The sequence below is a fragment of the Pongo abelii genome, chromosome 13 (genome assembly GCF_028885655.2).
Source record: "Pongo abelii isolate AG06213 chromosome 13, NHGRI_mPonAbe1-v2.0_pri, whole genome shotgun sequence".
NCBI lineage: Eukaryota > Metazoa > Chordata > Mammalia > Primates > Hominidae > Pongo > Pongo abelii.
Genome location: NC_071998.2, coordinates 57,976,475 through 57,996,499, shown reverse-complemented (window position 1 = coordinate 57,996,499; position 20,025 = coordinate 57,976,475).

The following is a 20,025-nucleotide window of genomic DNA, read 5'->3' as shown; positions in this document are numbered from 1 at the left end:
ATATACTCAATAAATGTGATATATCACATTAACTAAAAGAAACAAAAATAACCATTATCATTTCAATCAATATAGAAAAAGTATTTGACAAAATTCATCGCTTCATGAAAAAACTCTCAACAGATTACACAGAGAAAGAATGTACCTCAACACAATAAAGGCTATATATGACAAACCCATAGCTAACATACTGAATGGGGTATGATCAGGAACAAGATAAGGATGCCCACTTTTACCACTCCTATTCAACATAGTACTGGAAGTCCTAGTCACAGCAATTAGACAATAAAAAAAGGCATCCAAATTGGAAAGAGGGGAGTCGAACTGTCCCTCTTTTCAGACTACATGATCTTACATATAGAAAACCCTAAAGACTCCACCAAAAAGCTGTTAGAACTAATAAATGAATTTAAAGTCACAGGAAACAAAATCAACATACAAAAATCGTTTCTATTTGTTAATAGTTAACTATCTGAAAAAGAAATTAACAATTCTATTTACAATAGCTACAAAACCAATAAGATACCTTGGGATAAACTTTACCAAGACAGTGAAAGATCTCTACAATTAAAACTATAAAACAGTGATGAAAGATGACACAAATAAATGGAAAGCTATCCTATGTTAATGGATTAGAATAATTTTGTTAAGATGGCCATACTATCCAAAGTGATCTACAGATTCAATGCAATCCCTATCAAAATGCCAATGACATTCTTCACAGAAATAGAAAAAATACTAAAACTCATATGGAACCACAAAAGACCTCAAAATAGCCAAAGCAATCCTGAGCAAAAAGAACAAATCTAGAGGTATCATACTACTTTATTTCAAATTATACTCTAGTAAACAAAACAACATGATTAAAGTTGGCATACATACAGACACACAGAACAATGGAACAGTATAGAGGGCCCAAAAATAAGTTCATACACCCACAGTCAACTTTTTTTTTTTTTTTTTTTTTTGAGACAGAGTCTCACTCTGTCACCCAAGCTGGAGTGCGATGGCGCCATCTCGGCTCACTGCAGACTCCGCCTCCCAAGTTCAAGCGATTCTCCCATCTCAGCCTCCTGAATAGCTGGGACTACAGGTACAGATCACCACACCTGGCTAATATTTTTGTATTTTTAGTAGAGAGGGGGTTTCACCATGTTGGCCAGGCTGGTCTCAAACTCCTGATCTCAAGTGATCCACCCACCTTGGCCTCCCAAAATGCTGGGATTACAGGCGTGAGCCACCATGCCCCACCTGATTTTCAATAAATGTATCAAGAACATACATTAGGGAAAAGGTAGTCTCTTCAATAAATGGTGTTGGGAAAATTGGATATCCACATACAGAAAAATGAAACTAGACCCCTACCTCTCACCTTATACAAAAATCAATTCAAAATGGATTAAAGACTTAAACGTAAAACCCAACACTATAAAACTACTAGAAGAAAACATAGGGGAAATGCTTTACAACATTGGGCTCCACAAGGGTTTTTTAAAGAAGACCTCAAAAGCACAGGTAACAAAAGCAAAACTAGACAAATTGGATTACATCAAACTGAAAAGCTCTTGCATAGCAAAGGAAACAACAGAGTGAAGAGAAAATCTACAGAATGGGAGAAAATATTTACAAACTCTACATCTGACAAGGGATTGATATCCAGAATATATAAGGAATTTTTCCCCCACCCAAGACAGAGTCTTGCTGTGTAGCCCAGGCTGGAGTGGAGTGGCCCAATCTCGGCTCACTGCAACCTCTGCCTCCCAGGTTCGAGCAATTCTCCTACCTCAGCCTCCCAAGTAGCTGGGATTAGAGGCGTGTGCCACCACACCTGGCTAATTTTGTATTTTTAGTAGAGACAAGGTTTCACCATGTTGGCCAGGCTGGTCTCGAACTCCTGACCCTCAGGTGATCCACCTGCCTCGCTCTCCCAAAGTGCTGGGATTATAGGCATGAGCCACCACTCCTGGCCCAGAATATATAAGAAACTTAACAGCAAATAATAATAACCTGATTTTAAAATGGGCAAAATACCTTAATAGACATTTCTTAAAAGAAGACATATAAATGGCTAGAGGGTACAGGAAAAAATTTTCAACATCACTAATTGTCAGGGAAATGCAAATCAAAGCCACAATGAGATACCACCTCACTCCAATTACAATGACTATAATAAAAAACAAAGAAAACATGATTTGTCAAGGATGTGGAGAAAAGGGAACACACAGTGTTGATGGGACTGTATTTTAGTATAGTGGAAAATAGTACAGACGTTCCACAAAAAATTAAAAATAGAACTACCACATGATCTAGCAGTCTCACTACCAGATAGCTAAAGGAAATCCAGTATGTCGGAGAGATAGCTGTACATCCATGTTTATTGCAGGACTAGTCACAATAGCCAAACTATAGAATCAACCTAAGTGACCAGCAAGTGACAAATGGATAAAGAAAATGTAGTATCATAGAAAATACTATTCCACCATAAAAAAGAATGAAGTCCTGTCATTTGTGACAATATGCATGAAGCTGCAGGACATTATGTTAAGTGAAAATAAGGACTGGGGAGGGGAGAAGGAAAGGGGAAAATGGGGAGAAGCTGGGCAACATGTACCAGGTTACAATTAGATAGAAGTAAGTTCTGATGTTGTGTTACAGTCAGGTGATGACGATTAACGGTAAGGTACTGTATATTATAAAACAGCTAAAATAGAGGCTTTTGCATGTTCTCACCACAAAGAAATAAGTGCATGAGGTGAAACATTAAATACCCTGGTTTGATCATTATACAGTATATAATATCAAAACATCAAACTGTATTTCATAAATATCTATAATTACAAGATGTCAATTAAAAAAAAAAAGCACCTGAAAATGTTCTGTGCTAAGCAGGTCTATGTAAACCTACCCTCAAAGTCTGAGGAAGCTGAGGGGCCAGAGGAGGAGGCAACAAATCCAGTTTATCAGGGGGAAAACAAAACAAAACAAAACAAAAAAACGAAAAACAAAAATGTAATGGGCCCTTAAAAACACAAGCCATGCCTCAGGCTGCACGCGAAGAGATGGTGTATCCCCTCTCTGTTACCCCCATCCCAGACCCAGGGCTTATATATTAGAGGGAAAATTGCCTCAGGGCAGTATTTGTGGTAAGTATGTGTTTACATTAACATCAGGGTAAACAATCTAATGGCAGGATTTGTGATACAGGAAAGTAGAAATCTTACAGGCATTCCTGGGACTAGCATTGAAGAAGTCAACGTGGCAGATGAGCATCAAAGATGGAGCTGCTTTAGCCTCAGCACTGACTAGACTAAAATAGTCAAGAAGTTAACTATGTTTTTAAAAGAATCACTAGCCTAGCCTAAAAATGTTTGTGACTGCTTGAGATTTTAAATGATCCTTGTAATGATGTCTTGTAATTATAGATATTTATGGGATACAATTTGATGTTTTGATATTATATACTGTATAACGATCAAATCAGAGTTTTTAATGTGTCACCTCATGCACTTATTTCTTTGCAGCGAGAACATGCAAAAGCCTCTATTTTAGCTGTTTTATAATATTCAGTACCTTACCATTAATCATCGTCACCTGACTAACAGAACACCAGAACTTACTTCTGTCTAATTGAAACCTGGTACCTGCTGGCCAGCTTCTGCCCATTTTCCCCTTTCCTTCTCCCCTCCCCAGTCCTTAGTTCACTTATTCCTCCCCTCCCCGCTGCCCACCATCACTTTGGAGCAGCAAACAGTCTGAGAATGCTGTTCATCCCCCAAGGAGGTTGTGAGGTCAAATCACAAACTGTCTTTCCTCTATGCTCATTCCACAATAATCAACACTGAGGGCTTCTGTGGCCAGATGTGTTGGGGTTTTTCCCTAGGTGCCAAGCAAGTAAATCAACGTGCAGTGACATCATCTGGGTATCCTCCAATCCAGTCCAACTCCAACACTATCTACCTGGAGACAGTGTCAGACACCACATGCTGAGGGCTCAGTCCCACAAGACTGCCCCCAATTCTGATGCCAGTTGAAAGCCTAAGGTTGTGTTACATGCTTCCAACCAACTAGCCGTAAACTGGGGATCCCACAACCTCCTCTTTGAGTTTGATTTGCTAGGATGGCTTACAGAACTCAGGGAAACACTTAGGTTTACTGGTTTATTAGAAAGAATATTACAGGCCAGGCGCAGTGGCTCACTCCTGTAATCCCAGCACTTTGGGAGGCCAAGGTGGGTGGATCACCTGAGGTCAGGAGTTCGAGACCAACCTGGCCAACATGGTGAAACCCTGTCTCTACTAAAAATACAAAAACATTAGCCAGGCATAGCAGTGCACACCTGTAACGCCAGCTACTCAGGAGGCTGAAGCAGGAGAACCACTTGAGCCCGGGAGGTGGAGATTGCAGTGAGCTGAGATCACGCCACTGTACTCCAGCCTGGGTGACACAGCGAGATGCCATCTCAAAAAAAAAAGAATATTACAAAGGATACAGATAAAAAGATACATAGAGATGTATGGAAGGGGTATGGAGCTTCCATGCCCTCCCTAGGGACACTGCATTCCAGGAACCTCCACATATTCAGCTATCCAGAAGTTCTCCATACTTTTAGAGAGGTATGGAGAATCCACCCCCTTGGGCCTTTTACAGAGACTTCGTTCAATAGGCATGACTGAAAGATGGATAGCCATGTGGAAATGGCTGGACAAAAAAGGTATGATCTAATAAATACTAATAGACTGAGTGGGGAAACCCAGCAAGGCCTGTCTGTTCAGATTCTTCTTGGCCTCTCTGTGCAGCATTCCTTCCTCCTGGGTATGGGGCAGGACCCTTTCTTTACATCTTATGGCCTATAATCAGACAAGATAGATCAGAGAATTTCTTTATGGTCAGCTCCAAGACCAAAAGGCTGGGGAAGATTCCTACCTTGGAAAGGAAACAAGCAAGTGATAGGAGGGCAGGAAAAAGAGAGATTCTGTTTTCTAAGGCCTAAAGTGCCCTAACATTATAACAAGGGCTGTGGGAGTTATGAGCCGGGAAATGTGGATGAAAACCTGTGTGTATTCTTTCAAATATATGACATATATATTGTAATATATAACAGAGCATCTCACTAATGCCCTCTTCAGATGATACCCAGGAAAGTAAAGAAAAAACAAAGCAGAACCAAAGGACATGGAGAACACAGACAGGGAACTACTCGTGGGAGCTGACCCAGGGTTGCCGATTCAAGAAACATACCGTCTCCGCAAGAGTGGAGGTCTCGGAACGTCTGCCCACCCTTAGTCTACTTCAGAATTGCTATGGACCAGCAAATGCTGTGTATCTCCCACTTCTCTCATTTCCACTGGGAGAATTTAATGCTGTTATCCCAGCCTTATTCAACGATTGCATTTTTAGAGAGAGGAGAACACGAATAGCTCATTTTCCTAGTTCGCTGGTTTCAAAATCAAGAGGAGCCGTACTCCACATCAGTGAGACTGTGCCTCACTCACTAAAGTAGACACCATCATGAGATCCTAAACTTTGAGCTGAATACTGAAACTGGATGGGATGCTTGGGCTCCCTGGGAAATGGGAGGGGGATGGGTATATTGTGTGTGAAGGAGGGCTGAATTGAATATTTGGTTACCAGATGGGTCGACTGTTACAGATATTAGTGATGTTCACCAAGAATTCTAGTTCTTTCTTATTCTGGGGACAGGGTAGGACTGTACTTCCTGTCCCCCTTATAGTTGGTAGAGACTGAATGACTAGTTCTGACCAATGAATCATGAGCAGAAGTGACATAGGTCACTTCTGAGCCTGAGCATGTAATTGTCAGTGTGAGACCCTCGAGAGCTCCCTTTCCAATGACTGGGAATGTTCTAGAGAGTGGCTGCTCCATTAGCCTGGGGCCTGCAGGAAGGATGCAAAGCAGAGCCTCCAGCCAACGGTGCACTGATGGACAAGTTGGATGAGCAAAAACCCAACAGGCCAGGCTCAGTGGCTCACCCTGTAATCCCAGCACTGTGGGGGTCTGAGGGGGGTGGATTGTTTGAGCTCTGAAGTTCAAAACCAGCTTAAGCAACAAAGTAAAACCTGTCTCTACAAAAAACAAAACAAAACAAAAAAACAAACATTAACCAGGTATGCACCTAGAGTCCCAGCTATTTGGGAGGCTGAGAGGGGAGGATCACTTGACCCTCAGAAGTAGACGTTGCAGTGAGCTGAGATCATGCCACTTCTCTCCAGCCTGAGCAACAGAGCAAAGCTGTCTCAAAAACAAAAAAGCAAAAACATCTTTGTCATTTTAAGCCACTGAAATTTTTCACTTGTAGGTTTCTACAGCATAACCTAGCCCATCCTAATACTAGCGCAGAAAGGACTAAAAATCAAGCCTCTTCCTAACAGCTACTCCAAAACTCTTTCTACAGTGATTTAATCCCTAATAAGGGAAGAGTCTGCTCAGTTTTTAGGGAATTTCAATAAAGCTGATTCCACAATACCCTTTGGGAGCTAAAAGTTTTATAAATCTTAGCATCTTCACTGATTGTCTCACACTGTAGTTCAGGCCTTTTTGTGTGGATATCCCTGAAGACTTTGATTAAACCACAAAATCTCCCCACCTCCCCAACCTTCTGGAGCCTAAAGTTTCCTGTTAATGTGCAAGCCACTGTATTCGGTTTCTAGGGCTGCAGGAACAAAGCGCCACAGACTGGGCGGCCTCACAGCAGTGTATGCCTCACAGTTCTGCAGGATGGGTCTCACAGCAAGGTTTCTGGAGGGTCGGTTCCTTCCAAGACCACACAAAAAAAGGATCTGTTCAAGCCTCTTTAGGTTGTACATGCCATCTTTCCCAGGTGTATTCACATCTTTCCATGTATGTTTGTATCCAAATTTCTTTTTTTTTTTTTGAGACAGAGTTTCACTCTTGTCACCCAGTGTGGAGTGCAATGGCCTTATTTCAGCTCACTGCAACCTCCTCCTCCTGGGTTCAAGCAATTCTCCTGCCTCAGCTTCCCAAGTAGCTAGGATTACAGGTGCCCACCATTACACCTGGCTAATTTTTGTATTTTTAGTAGAAAAAGGGTTTCACCATGTTGGCCAGGCTGGTCACGAACTCCTCAGGTGATCCACCCACCTTGGCCTCCCAAAGGTCTAGGATTACAGGTGTGAGCCACCGTGCCCGGCCAAATTTCCTCTTCTTAGAGGGCCACCAGTCATACTGGATCAGGGCCCACCCTATTGATCTCATGTTAATGGAATTACTTCTTTAAAGACCCTATCTCCAAATATAGTCACATTCTAAGGTCCTCCAAGGTTAGGACTTCAACACAGGAATTTTGGTGGGAAGCACACAATTCAGTCCATAATAGCCACCCTCCAAAAGGTACTGTTTGGAGTCTTCATGAACTTGCGAAGATATTTGTATATAGTCAGTTCGTTTGCAGGATGCATTTGGTCGAAGAAAGATGAAAAGGATTGAGAAAATCTTAGCTCTCTTCTCATCTATGGGGTCTTATCCTATCACAAGCTTCTGTAGCAGGGGAGGCCGCCCTTTTGAGGCCCCTTTTGCCCAGTATGTAGCAGAGAGCACAACAGAAAGGGGTGTCATGACCTTGAACCCACAAAACTGAGCTGAATACACCTGATTCCATGACAATAAATGAATACATATTTGGAATCAATTAATATAAGTTGTTATTTCTTCCATTCAACAGACACCTTGGAGCGCTCAGCTTATCACTCTTAGGCATCACTTTACTTACCAACAGTTCTAAGAAGCTGAAAGTATTAGAGTTCATATTTTATAGATGAAGAAATGAAAGCTGAGGTATTCTGGCCAGGATCAAAGCTTTTAGGAAAAGGTGCTGGGAAGTTTCCAGATGGGCTCCTTGGAGGGTGGGATTGTATCTTATTCTAAGAGACACACAGGCCTCAGTGGTAAAGAACACAGGCCTTGAGCTGGTCTAGCTCTACGACTTTGAACAAGTCACCTGCCATCACTGTGCCTGTTTCCTCACCTGTAAAATAGAAAATTTTCTATTATCTATTTAGTGGGGTTGTGAAGATTGGAAGAGATAATATATGCAAATCCTTCAGCACAGTGCCTAACAGAGTGCTAAGTATCTGCTGTTATTCCTAGCTTGTCCAGTGTCCAGCACATAAATGAGCTCCGTCTATCTATGCTGAATAAGGAAATGGACATTTGAATGGGGAAAGGTGGTTGGCTAAATGGCAGTAGCTAGGGCTGCAAGATGGAGGAAAAGTATTTTTGTTGTCGCTTCAGTTGATTTTGTTTAGGAGAGATATAGATATGTAGTAAGCAAATAAAGGAACAACATGCTGTGCGGCGCTGGAATCCAGCTAGGATGCTATGGTAGGGTGTGGCTGCTTCTTGGGCCACTGCACATACCCTGCAGGTCAGGGCACAGGGTCTAATGAGGGAAGGCTAGTGTGACTGGCACCTCTGCACCACACTGAGTGGTGCTGGTTTCTCACTTGTTTTCTGTTGATGAGCACTTTGCCCTGTAAAATACCCTAACTGCACAGTGCTACACGGACTCTTAAAAAGTCACACGGGGCACAGTGCGGTGGCTCATGCCTGTAATCCCAACACTTTGGGAGGCCAAGGCGGGCAGATCATGAGGTCAGGAGCGTGAGACCATCCTGGCCAACATGGTGAAACCCCATCTCTACTAAAACTATAAAAATTAGCTGGGCATGGTGGCACACACCTGTAGTCCCAGCTACTCAGGAGGCTGAGGCAGGAGAATCACTTGAACCTGGGAGGTGGAGGTTGCAATGAGCCAAGATCGCGCCACTGCACTCCAGCCTGGCAATAAAGTGAGACTCCAAAAAAAAAAAAAAAAAAAAAAAGTCACAGGGACTGGGTGTGGTGGCTCACACCTGTAATCCCAGCTCCTTGGGAGGCCAAAACAGGAGGACTGCTTGATTCCAGGAGTTTGACACCAGCCTGGGCAACATAGTATGACCTCATCTCTACAAAAAATTTTAAAATTAGCCAGGCATGGTGGCACATGCCTGTAGTCCCAGCTACTTGGATGGCTAAAGTGGAAGGATTGCCTGAGCCCTGGTTGAGACTGCAGTGAGCCGTGATGGTGCCACTGCACTTCAGCCTGGGCAACAGAGTGAGACCTTGGCCAAAAAAAAAAAAGTCACAGAGAAAGCTTTTGTCAGTGCTGCTGCTGCAGCGTTTCTGAGTTCAGTAATTAATGTTCTAAGTAATTAATGCATGTTCTAAGATCCTCCTCAATCTGCTCGCATGCCTGACAATCTAATAAAGTATCAGCTACAGCCCATTTGTCAAAACCCTAAAGTCTTGTTCTCTTCATCTCATTCATGCTAAAGCTTCCCACTAAAGAAAGGAAGGGGCTTTAGCTGAAGGCAGGGCATAAGGCCTGCTCAATGCAGTGTAATCTCTGCTAAATGACTATTAGCTTGCTAGGACTACTATAACAAAATTACCACAAACTGGGTGACTTAAAACAGTATAAATTGATTGTCTCACAGTTCTGGAAGCTGGAAGTCCAAAATCAAGGTGCTGGCAGCACTAAGCTTTCTTTGGAGACTCTAGGGGACAACCCTTGTCTCCACGCACTTCCAGTGGTGGCCAGCAACCCTGGCATTCCTTGGTGTGTAGATGCATCACTGCAAACTCTACCTGTCTTCATCCCATCCTCTTCCTTCTGTGTCTGGGTCTTCACATGGTATTCTCTCCCCTGTGTATCTGTGTCCACATTATCTCTCTTCATATAAGGATACCAGGAATTGAATTAGCCCTCTCTAATCCAGTAATCCAGTATGACATCAATTTGTTTTTTGTTGGCCTTTTTTTTTTTTTTTTGGACAGGGTCTCTGTCACCCAGGCTAGAGGGCGGTGGATCATGGCTCACTGCAGCCTTGACCTCCAGGGCTCAAGCAATCCTCCCACCTCAGCCCCTTGAATAGCTGAGACTATAGGTGCTCACCACCACATCAGGTAATTTTTGTATTTTTGGTAGGGATGCAGTTTTACCATGTTGCCCAGGCTCCAACTCCTAGGCTCAAGCAATCTGCCCGCCTCAGCCTCCCAAAGTGCTGGGATTATAGGCATGAGCCACTGTGCCCAGCCTGACCTCACTTTAAATTGACTAATTACATCTACGAAGATCCTATTTCCAAATGAGATCACATTCTGAGGTTCCAGGTGAACATGAATTTGGGGGGCGGGGGTGGTACAACACTTGTCAACCCAGGACAGTGACTAAATCTTCCTGTGTGAGAGCTGGGGGCATGTTCCAAAGTGGCTGATTAGCTTACTCTCCTGAGGATACCTTTACCTTAGCCCCTGGTCTGCCCCTAGGTAATGATAGTTGAGCACTTACTCTGGGCCAGGCCGTATCTAATTTTACACACAGTGTCTCATTACATTACCACAAAAATCTTAAGAGGCTGTCATCATCCTCATCTAAAAAAGGAAGACACTAAATGCTTTGAGATGTTAAATGAACTACAGAGGCCCCCACAGGTGAACCAAACTACCTCCATGCCCATGTTCTTAACCCACGTGCTCTGCTGCATATGGCGGGAAACTAGGGTATCAGAGCACTTAAGTCTGAACAAAGTATGCTTCTTTTCTGCTTATTTTGCTTTTTGTAGTTTTAGGAAATGTAAAACTATAATATGTGGGGGAAATACTACCTCAATGTTCACATTTTTATCTTTATTTTTTGAGACGGAGTCTCAGGCTGGAATGCAGCCGTGTGATCTTGGCTCACTGCAACCTCTACTTCCCAGGTTCAGTTTCAAGCGATTCTCCTGCCTCAGCCTCCCAAGTAGCTGGGACTACCGGTGCACACCACCACGCCCAGCTAATTTTTGTATTTTTAGTAGACAGGGGTCTCACCACATTGGCCAGGCTAGTCTCAAACTCCTGACCTCAAATGATCCACCCGCCTCGGCCTCCCAAAGTGCTGGGATTACAGGTGTGAGCCACTGCGCCTGCCCAATGCTCACATTTTTAAAACAAAAATATCTGAAAGGAAATTAACCAGGATAATTAGAACTGTGTAGCAATGAGAAAGCAAAAGCCTACCTATGAGAAACAGTACAAATCTCTTTAAATCCGTCACACACAGCAAATTTAAACCAAAGACCCCAGGTAAGATACCTTCGTGTCATGATTTGGGTTTCTTCCCTGAAGCTATGAGCACCACGTAAGGAAGGTGCCGCCTCTAGTTTCTCCTTGATTGAGAGAGCAGCTGCTGATTTCCAGGTTCAGGAGTAGGCTGGAGGAAACAATCCTTCTGGCACAAACACGATCCTTCCCGAGGCCGTGCACGAGATGCCTCTTCCACGGGGTGCCTCCCTCCTGGCCGTGTGCTGTGAGCCCGCTCTACCCGTCTCTAAAGAACCGGCAGAATTTTTTTGAGACACGGTCTTGCTCTGTCACCAGGCTGGAGTGCAGTGGCGCAATCTCGGCTCAGAGCAACCTCTGCCTCCCAGGTTCAAGTGACTCTCCTGCTTCAGCCTCCTGAGTAGCTGGGATTACAGGGGTGTGCCACCATGCCTGGCTAATTTTTGTATTTTTAGTAAAGACAGGGTTTCACCATGTTGGCCAGGATGGTCTCCATCTCCTGACCTCGTGATCCACCCACGTCGGCTTCCCAAAGTGCTGGGATTACAGGTGTGAACCACCGCACCGGCCGGCCAGAACAGGCGGATATTTTAAAGGAGCCACATCCCCCAGCATCACCTCTCCCACCTGCGAGGTGAGTGATAGCTTCCCACCACACTCTAGTGACATCAGCACTGCAGCCCTGGGGCCACCCAAACTCACTTGTTCATTCCACAATAGTCACTGCATTGCGGGCCTATTAGACTTTGGAGAAGGAAGGCATGGCGCCGCCATGGTGAACAAGATGGACCAGTCCCTCCCCCATGGAGCTTCTGTTCCGCCAGGGAAATAAACATAAACATGAGCTCATTTCAGAGTGCTAAGTACTGAGAAGCTGCTGATGCAGGGCATTGTGATCCACGGCGACCTCTGGGTGGACAACGTGAGCTGTGTGCTCAAGCAGAGCCTCTTTAAGGAGATGATGTTTGAGCAGAATTACAAGGAGGTACAGCGTTGTTAGGCTGAAGCGGGGCCTCAAGAGACACAACGCTGGATTTATTCAGTCTTCCTGGCCTGCCTCCACCTGGGGCAGGCAGAGCCTACCAAGTAAATGAACTTCGGCTGTTGGTAATGAGCCTTGATATACCTTCCAGTCAGTATTGTTAAAGCAACGCTACTTAATAGGGCAAGTGTAAACACAAAAAAACGTATTGACAAAGATTTTGCTCTGATTGTGAAATAAATGTGTGCACACAGTTGGATGTAAGCTTGTTAACTGTTCAGTATTGGGAAACGATCCACTTCATCAAGGCAGGGAAGGGATGTTCCCTTGGGAACAACTTCTACCTCAATTTACTATTTTAAAAGGGAGCTAGGAAGGACGTTATTTTCTTTAAACCACAGGCCACTTCTGCCATTCTTCTGTCATGGTTATGGTAACTCAGACAGTCTGAGTTAAGGCTCCCTGAAATCTGGGAGAAGTCTTTGGATTCCATGCAGTGGCTGGGGTTCCTATGGGGTGTTGTCTGTCCTGTGTGGAGCCAGGGCTGGGTGGCCAGTCTCAATAGCTTTCATTTTCTGTACCCACCTGCTGTAAAAGGCTGCCTTACGTGTAGTCATGGGCATCCACAAGAGGAAGGGGACATGGAGTCAATGGCTTGATGTTGGCTCTCTCAATGTCCATTCCAATTGCTTTCTAGCTATATTCTGAGCTGAAGATTATGGAAAGCTAAATTACATTTTTTTTTTTTTTGAAACAGGGTCTCACTCTGTTGTCCAGGCTGGAATGCAGTGACACAATCTTGGCTCACTGCGGCCTTGACCTCCTGGGTTCAAGTGATCCTCCCACCTCAGCCTCCCAAGTAGCTGGGATTACAGGCACATGCCACCCTGCCTAGCTAATTTTTGTATTTTTTGTAGAGATGGGGTTTTGCCATTTTGACCAGGCTGGTCTCAAACTCCTGGGCTCAAGCAATCCACCTACCTCAGCCTCTCAAGATGCTGGGGATACAGGAATGAGCCACTGTGGCTAGCCTAAACTTGATTTCTTGTGTCCTCTGCAGCTAGGGTGCAGATACGTAACATGGTTCTGGTTCTCCCCAGAAGATGACTTCCAGGAGTCTCAAAGCTAGAAGTGAGCAGTGTGATGCAGCAGCCATATATAGGCGGGGGGAGGGGGATGAGTTCTTTTGGCAAACACATGGGCAGACACAGCTGATTCTTCTGCATTAACTTTGGCAGAATCTCCAGCATCCAGTCCCTAATTTTGCAGGTGCCAAAGAGTGGGAAGCAGCAGCATTAGTGCTTGCATTAGAATCATCAGGCAGTGGTTTGCAAACTTCACTGTACATCAGAATCACCTGGAAAGCTTATTAAAACACAGATTGCTGGGCCTCAACTCCATAGTTTCTCCTTCAGTAGGTCTGAGGAGTGGCCTGAGAATTCCCACGTCTATGAAGTTCGCAGGTGATGCTGATGCTACTGGTTGGGGGACACACTTTGGAAACCACTCTTTAAAAGTGTGGTTCATTGCTTGTGGCTGCTCTATCTGTGGCTGCATTGTTCCTATGTATAACTTCCAAGGTTGTGTGGCTTTCCTGGGGATTCTGTGAATCCAGTAATACCCACTGGTAGACCCCTTTCTGCTTAAACTAGCTTGAGTGAATTCTGTTGTCTGCAACTAAGAACACTGATCCACATAAGATCCTTGGTTTTATTTACTGATGCTGTAGTCACTTGCCATTTTCTACTGAATCCTCCTCTTCTCCTCATTAGGATCCCTATGTCAATGCTCTGTCCCTGCCTCTAGTTCTTAGAGGAGTCACATGACTCATGCTGACACAAACCCTGTCCTACCTGAAGTTGTTCTACTTTCCAATCATATCTAAGTAACTCCCTCTCATTCTGCAACATTTCCAATCTCCCCACCTTCTCCAAAAATAATCCATGAATCCTCACTGAACAACAGGGTTGGGGTCTATTGCCATAAAGGCAAAAATATTCTGAATTTAGCACTGAAGTAGCACCACAGAAGAATAAGTGAAAGAAGTCTTTTTATCTACTAAAGGTAAAAAAAAAAGTCAGGTGCCAGATGTTTGCTTCAAACCCATTTTTAAAGATTTGACCCTTTCTTTTTCCTTTTTTGGTAAAATATCTTACTGTGAAACTTACTACTTTTTATTTGTATTTATTTATTTTTTTGAGACAGAGTTTCACTCTTCTCGCCCAGGCTGGAATGCAATGGCACAATCTTGGCCCACTGCAACCTCTGCCTCCTGGGTTCAAGCGATTCTTCTGCCGCAGCCTCCCAAGTGGCTGGGATTACAGGTGCCCACCACCATGCCTGGCTACCTTTTTTTTTGTATTTTTAGTAGAGACAGGGTTTCCCCATGTTGGCCAGGCTGGTCTTGAACTCCTGACCTCAGGTGATCCACCCGCCTCAGCCTCCCAGAGTGCTGGGATTACAGGCGTGAGCCACCGCACCTGGCCTTAATGTGAAATTTAAAACTAAAATGACCTAAAGGAGCCCTCTCTGAAGGGTATGAGAGATTGTAAGGGTATGTAAGATTGATAAAATGGCATCTTGCTAGACACATCTATTTAAAAATTGGTTAAAAGATATTATTTACCCAATGAACCATGAGAGCTCAAAAAAAAAATCAAACAAACACAATAACAGTCCCTCAGGTAAATGCTCCTTCAGACAGTTTTTTAAATGTGTATCATTTACTTGATAAAGCATAGCAGCCTATCAAGAGAGGAGTTATGGTCTGCTGCATAAATAGGCATTTGGACAGCTTTAAAAATGCATACTCTTTACATCCAAATGCCGAGTGAAAACCCCAATGGCAAGTGGTTGTTATAGGCAAAGAGCAACCACTTTTCTTTTTTTTTTTTTTTTTGGAGACAGAGTCTGACTCTGTCACCCAGGCTGGAGTGCAGTGGCACAATCTCGGCTCACTACAACCTCCACCTCCCGGGCTCAAGCAATTCTCCTGCCTCAGTCTCCCAAGTAGCTGGGATTGCAGGTGTGTGCCACCATGCCTGGCTAATTTTTGTATTTTTAGTAGAGACGGGGTTTCACCATGTTGGCCAGGCCACCCACCTTGGCCTCCCAAAGTGTTGGGATTACAGGCGTGAGCCACTGCGCACAGTCAGGAGCAACCACTTTTCAAAACTGATGGGTGATCTGGCCACATTGTGTCTTTAAAGCTCTTCTTCTTCAAGATCTGCACAAACATCTACTTATTTACTTATCTAAATGATCACTCTGGGCCTGGGTGGAGGGTGGGGCCCCTCCCAGAGCTCAGGCTGGCTCAGTGTTCTCAGCCTTGTCTGCTCATCAGAATCACCTGCTGAGCCTTCCCAGGCCCCACCTCAGAGGGGCTGGAACACTGATTGCTTTAAAGCCCCTAAGGTGATTCTGATGTGTAGTTAGGTTTGAGGACCCCCAGGCTAGATGCAGAACCTGAAGCCCAGAAAGGTAGAGTGACTTGTCCCAGATCACACAGTTTAAGCCTCGGGGAGAAGTCAGGTGTCTGGATCCTGAGTTTCCACTCCTACGGCTGCTCCACATTCTCTCCTTTCCTTTCAGAGTCGCCTTTTTAATTTTAATATGATTTCATTCCTTCTTTCATTGCATCTATATTTAAAGTATGTTAATAGTGTATAGTAGCTACGCAATCAAATTACCAAGCATTTAGAAAATACAAAGGGAAAAAAACATATTTCCATTCCCCAAACACCAGTTCAGTTAGTACTATTTTAATATTCCTTGAGATCCTGTTTTCTACTTCTACATATAAAATTTTCTCTATTTATAAATATGACTTTATATGTTTGCATATTTAAAATGTTTATTTTAATATTATTTTTTAGAGACAGGATCTTGCTCTGTCATCCACACTGGAATGCAGTGGGGTGATCATGGCTCACTACAGCCTCAACCTCCTTGTCTCAAGGGCTCCTCCCACCTCAGCCCCCTGAGTAGCTGGGACCACAGGTATATGCCATCATGCCCAGCTAATTAAGATACAATTTTTTTATTTCATTCATTTATTTTATGTTTTGAGATGGAGTCTCGCTCTGTCATCCAGGCTGGACTGCAGCGGCACGATCTTGGCTCACTGCAAACTCCGCCTCCTGGGTTCAACCGATTCTTCTGCCTCAGCCTCTCAAGTAGCTGGGACTACAGGCACGCGCCACCACACCTGGCTAATTTTTGTATTTTTAGTAGAGACAGGGTTTCACCATGTTGGCCGGGCTTGTTTCAAACTCCTGACCTCGTGATCTGCCCGCCTCAGCCTCCCAAAGTGCTGGGATTACAGGCGTGAGCCACCGTGCCCGGCCTATTTATTTATTTATTTATTTATTTTGGAGAGATGAGGTCTTGCTGTGTTGCCCAGACTAGTCTTAAACTCCTGGGCTCAAGTGATGCATATTTTAAATTTTTATAATCCAACTGTTCTACCTTACTATAAAGTCTCTATTGATTTTATATTAATTTTAAAAGTAACATACGTTCACTGAAAATTTCAAGGAAATATACACAAAATAGAAAATGGGGCCCAGTGCAGTGGCTCACACCTGTAATCCCAGCACTTTGGGAGGCTGAGGTGGGCAGATTGAGGTCAGGAGTTTGAGACCAGGATGGTCAAGATGGTGAAACCCCATCTCCACAAAAAATACAAAAATTAGCTGGGTGTGGTGGTGCACACATGTAATTCCAGCTACTCTGCAGTCTGAGGCAGGAGAATCGCTTGAACCCGGGAGGCAGAAGTTGCAGTGAGCCGAGATCTCACCACTGCACTCCAGCCTGGATGACAAGAGTGAACACCATCTCAAAAAGAAAACGGAAGGCCCTAAACTCTATCCATCCCAGTTTCTTATTTATTTATTTATTTATTTATTTTTGAGACGGGGTCTCACTCTGTTGCCCAGGCTGGAGTGCAGTGGTGTGATCTCAGCTCACTCCAAGTTCCGCCTCCCAGGTTCACGCCATTCTCCTGCCTCAACCTCCCGAGTAGCTGGGACTACAGGCGCCCGCCACCATGCCCAGCTAATTTTTTTATTTTTAGTAGAGATGGGGTTTCACCATGTTACCCAGGATGGTCTCCATCTCCTGACCTCGTGATCCGCCCGCCTTGGCCTTCCAAAGTGCTGGGATTACAGGTGTGAGCCACCGCACCTGGCCCATTCCAGTTTCTAGAGGAAATCTTTTCTATGCATCTTCTGAAATGGGATCATATGATGGGTGCAGTTCTGTAATTTGTTCTTTGTTTCTTTTTTTACGTAAAAGAATGCCTTGGTCATTTTTCCATGTCAGTGTATACTGATCTACCTCATTCATAGTATCCCATTGAATGGATATTCCATAATTCAGTTAACTGATCTCTCATCGAGACATTTAAAAGCCTTTTCTATAAAAAACAAATAGGCTGGGCACAGTGACTCACGCCTGTAATCCCAGCGCTTTCGGAGGCCAAGGAGGGTGGATCACCTGAGGTCGGGAGTTCAAGACCAGCCTGGCTAACATGGTGAAACCCCGTCTCTACTAAAAATACAAAATTAGCTGGGCATGGTGGTGCATGCCTGTAATCCAAGCTACTCGGGAGGCTGAGGCAGGAGAATCGCTTGAACCTAGGAGGCAGAGGTTGCAGTGGGCCAAGATCACGCCATTGCACTCCAGCCTGGGCAACAGAGTGAGACTTCATCTCCAAAAAACAAACAAACAAACATACGAACAACCAACCAACCAAGTAAATCTCTGGGCTTTCTAGCTCAGGCTACTATCTGGTCCCTGCTGCCCTACCGAGGGGCACCTCCCCCATGCTAGCGTCCTAGTGTACATACTGTGCTCTGAAGACAGAGGGCTGGGGAGGAATTCTGTCATTGCCTCCCAGACATGTGGTTTAAAAAAAAAGAAAAGCCCAAAAGGAGTGACACTGATAATTCGCCTCACATCCAAGGCAACTCAAAGAACAGGGAGGCCAAGCCCAGGATGTGCCTGTTCTAAATGTGCTTTTAGAAATCTCCAAAGCTGTCATAATTCAAGGACTTCAGGTCTCCTGTGCAGACAAATCTTTGTTTCTCTGGTCCCTTCTCCTGCTGCCAGCTCAGGAATGGGAGACAAAATGTAAATAGAGCTATTCAGCTACAGCAACACAGGTATTTCGTTTTTTTTGTTTTGTTTTGTTTTTGTTTTGTTTTGTTTTGTTTTGAGGTGGAGTCTTGCTCTGTTGCCCAGGCTGGAGAGCAGTGGCCTGATCTCAGCTCACTGCAAGCCCCGCCTCCTGGGTTCACGCCATTCTCCTGCCTCAGCCTCCCTAGTAGCTGGGACTACAGGCACCTGCCACCACGCCCGGCTAATTTTTTGTATTTTTAGTAGAGACGGGGTTTCACCGTGTTAGCCAGGATGGTCTCGATCTCCTGACCTCGTGATCTGCCCGCCTCGGTCTCCCAAAGTGCTGGGATTACAGGTGTGAGCCACCATGCCCGGCCTCGTTTTGTTTTTAAACATCAAGGAAGCAAATGAAGAGGAAACGCATTGCCAAAGGAGTAAATTTTACAGAGAGCAATTTAGCGATGTTTCAAGAGCCTTAAATATGCTCTTGAACTTTGGACCCAGAGATACTATCTTAGGGAAAATAGCCTCAGAAAACAATTTGTGCAGAAACATTAAGAGCCCACGCCCTGGAGACAAACTGCCAGGGTATGAATCTTGAATTCACTGTTGTCTAGTGTGTGGCTTTGGACAGGTTATCCCCCACTGCCTCTTTCCTCATCTCTAAAATGAGAATAATACCTGTACCTCCTCATTGGGCTGCTTTAAAGATTGAGTGAATTAAATGACAGCAGCCATTTAGAAAAGAGCCTAGAAGGCTTTGTAAATGTTAGATATTATCACTTGTAATAGCAAAAATTGATGGGGAATTGGTAAAATAAATGACGGGATATTATAGGGCCATGAAAAATCACCATGGAAAATTATTAGATATCTCTGGACTGTAAAGATTATGGGCATTTTTAGTATTTTACACATTTTATAAAGTTTTCTACCCTAAGTATCAATTACTTTTATAATCAGGAATTGTTTTTAATAAAGAAGCATCTTAGGGTATATATGTACAGTCAGCCGTCCACATCTGTGGGTACCCTCATCAGTGGATTCGACCAACGGCAGATGGAAATATTTGGGGCAAAAAATGGATGGTTGATTCTGTACCTAAAATGTACAGACTTTTTTTTCTGTTATTATTCCCTTCCAATACAGTATAACAACTATTTACATAGCATTTACATTGTTTTAGGTATTATAAGTAATCCAGAGATGATTTAAGGTACATGGGAGAGTCTATGTAAATTATACGCAAACATTACGCCATGGGACTTGAGCATCTGTGGATTTTGGAATCTGAAAGGGGTCCTGGGCCGGGTACAGTGGCTCATGCCTGCAATCCCAGCACTTTGGGAGGCCGAGGCAGGGAGGCCAAGGCTTGAGGTCAGGAGTTCAAGATGAGCCTGGCCAACATGGTGAAACCCCATCTCTACTAAAAATTAAAAAAAAAAATTAGCTGGTCATGGTGGCGCACATCTGTAATCCCAGCTACCGGGGAGGCTGGGCGACAGAGTGATACTCCACCTCAAAAAATAAAAATAAAAAAGAAAGGGGTCCTGGAACCCATCCCCCATGGAGACCGAGGGGCGATTGTGCTGCACCCTCCATGGTAATGCTTTTCTTCCACATCAATGCCCCCTCAATGCAGTTTCCTGCTCTCTGGGTATCTCCAGATGTGTGGCCCTTCTCCCATCACAACTGTCTCACCCTTCACTTCCCTCCTCTCCTCCCCCTTACACGGCGTCCTCTCAGGATGGGATTCTGTGAACTCAAGCTCAACTGTAAAAAGGCATAAAGCATTATGCTTGCCA